Raw genomic sequence first — 2,882 nt, 5'->3', positions numbered from 1 at the left:
CAGCCGGAAATAATATTGCAAGAAGGATGCTTGGTGACTATACTACACCCACTTCCAAGTTTGATGGAAAAAGCATCTCAATCTCTGCCATTGAAGCAAACAATTTTGAGCTGAAACCTCAACTAGTTGCTCTAATACAACAGAACTGCAAGTTCCATGGACTTCCATCAGAAGATCCCTATCAGTTTTTAACTGAATTCTTGCAGATCTGTGAGACTGTTAAGACTAATGGAGTAGATCCTGAAGTCTACAGGCTCATACTTTTCCCTTTTGCTGTAAGAGACAGGGCTAGAACATGGTTGGACTTTCAACCTAAATATAGCCTAGACTCTTGGGATAAGCTGGTCACGGCCTTCTTGGCTAAGTTCGTTCCTCTTCAAAAGCTGAGCAAGCTTAGAGTGGATGTTCAAACTTTCAAACAAAAAGATGGTGAATCCCTCTATGAAGCTTGGGAAAGGTACAAGCAGATGACCAAAAGGTGTCCTTCTGATATGCTTTCAGAGTGGAGCATTTTGGATATATTCTATTATCGTCTATCTGAGTTCTCTACGATGTTACTGGACCATTCTGTAGGTGGATCCATTCACCTAAAGAAAATTCTTGCAGAAGCTCAAGAACTCATTGACATGGTTGCAAATAACCAGTTCATGTACACTTCTGAGAGAAATTCTATGAATAATGGGATGCCTCAGAGGAAGGGAGTTCTTCAAATTGATGCTCTGAATGCCATATTAGCTCAGAACTAAATGTTAACTCAACAAGTCAACATGATTTCTCAAAGTCTGAATGGATGGCAAAATGCATCCAACAGTACTAAAGAGGCATCTTTTAAAGAAGAAGCTTATGATCCTGAGAACCCTGCAATAGCAGATGTAAATTACATGGGTGAACCTTATGGAAACACCTATAATTCCTCATGGAAAAATCATCCAAATTTCTCATGGAAGGATCAACAAAAGCCTCAACAAGGCTTTAATAATGGTGGAAGAAACATGCTCAGTAATAGCAAGCCTTTTCCATTATTTTCTCAGCAACAGACATAAAATTCTAAGCAGAGTACCTCTAGCTTAGCAAACATAGTCTTTTATCTATCTAAGGCCACTTTAAGTTTCATGAGTGAAATAAGGTCCTCCATTAGAAATTTGGAGACACAAGTGGGCCAGCTGAGTAAGAAAGTCACTGAAACTCCTCCTAGTACTCTCCCAAGCAATACTGAAGAGAATCCAAAAAGAGAGTGCAAGGCCATTGATATTGTCAATGTGGCCGAATCCAATGAGGAAGGGGAGGACGTGAATCCCAATGAGAAAGACCTCATGGGACATCTCCCAGACAAGAAGGAGTTCCTTATTGAGGACTTAAAGGAATCTGAGGCTCATATGGAGACCTTAGAGATTCCATTAAACCTTATTCTGCCATTCATGAGCTCTGAGAACTATTCTTCCTCTGAAGAAGATGAAGATGTAACTGGAGAGCAAGTTGCTCATTATTTAGGAGCCATCATGAAGCTGAATGCCAAATTGTTTGGTAATGAGACTTGGGAAGATCAATCTCCCTTGCTCATTAGTAAACTAGATACATGGGTTCAGTAATCTTTACCTCAAAAGAAACAAGATCCTCATAAATTCTTAATACCCTGTACCATAGGCACCATGACCTTTGAGAAGGCTCTGTGTGACCTGGGGTCAAGTATAAATCTTATGCCACTCTCTGTAATGGAGAAACTGGAAATCTTTGAGGTACAAGCTGCCACATTCTCATTACAAATGGCAGACAAGTCAGTAAGACAAGCTTATGGATTGGTAGAGGATGTGTTAGTGAAGGTTGAAGGCCTCTACATCCCTGCTGATTTCATAATCTTAGACACTATGAAGGAGGAGGATGAATGCATCATCCTTGGAAGACCCTTCCTAGCCACAGCAAGAGTTGTGATTGATGTTGACGGAGGAGAGCTAGTCCTTCAATTAAATGGGGACTACCTTGGGTTTAGAGCTCAAGGATCTTCTTCAACAACCATGGAGCGGAAGCATGAAAAGCTTCTCTCAATACAGAGTCAAACAAAGTCCCCACAATCAAATTCTAAGTTTGGTGTTGGGAGGCCACAACCAAACTCTAAGTTTGGTGTTGAACCCTTGGTGGACCAAATTGTGATCATCAACAATGGCTCCAAAGACTTGGTGCTCTCAAACATAAATCACACTTTGTCACAACTCCGCTCAACTAACCAGCAAGTGTACTGGGTCGTCCAAGTAATACCTTACGTGAGTAAGGGTCGATCCCACAGAGATTGTTGGTATGAAGCAAGCTATGGTCACCTTGTAAATCTCAGTTAGGCGGATTCAAATTGATAGTGGTTTTCGGAAAATATAAAGATATACTTAATTAAATAATAAAGGATAGAAATACTTATGTAAATTTATTAGTGGGAATTTTAGATAAGTGCGTGGAGGTGCTTGTCCCTGTTGGATCTCTGCTTTCCTACTGTCTCCCTTCAATCCTTCTTATTCCTTTCCATGGCAAGCTGTATGTAGGGCATCACCGTTGTCAATGGCTACATCCCATCCTTTCAGTGAAAATGGTCCAAATGCGCTGTCATAGCACGGCTAATCATCTGTCGGTTCTCGATCATGTTGGAATAGAATCCCTTGATTCTTTTGCATTTGTCATCACGCCCAACAATCACGAGTTTGAAGCTCGTCACAGTCATTCAATCTCGGAATCCTACTCGGAATACCATAGACAAGGTTAGACTTTCCGGATTCCCATGAATGCCACCATCAATTCAAGCTTATACCACGAAGATTCTGATTAAGGAATCTAAGAGATATGTGCCCGGTCTAAAGTAGAACGGAAATGGTTGTTAGTCACGCGTTCATAGGTGAGAA

The 2,882-nt window shown here is 40.9% G+C and overlaps 1 non-coding gene across 1 annotated transcript; it reads right to left on the bottom strand.

Moving 5' to 3' along the window:
• Positions 1–389: 389 nt before the first annotated feature.
• Positions 390–497, bottom strand: LOC112704614 (small nucleolar RNA R71). The gene has a single exon (XR_003155231.1). It is a non-coding gene; the product is annotated as a small nucleolar RNA R71 (small nucleolar RNA).
• Positions 498–2,882: the final 2,385 nt, after the last annotated feature.

Source organism: Arachis hypogaea, chromosome 7 (genome assembly GCF_003086295.3).
Source record: "Arachis hypogaea cultivar Tifrunner chromosome 7, arahy.Tifrunner.gnm2.J5K5, whole genome shotgun sequence".
NCBI classification, from domain to species: domain Eukaryota; kingdom Viridiplantae; phylum Streptophyta; class Magnoliopsida; order Fabales; family Fabaceae; genus Arachis; species Arachis hypogaea.
The sequence above is the reverse complement of the archived record's forward strand: the minus strand, read 5'-3'. Positions and strand labels throughout refer to the sequence as shown.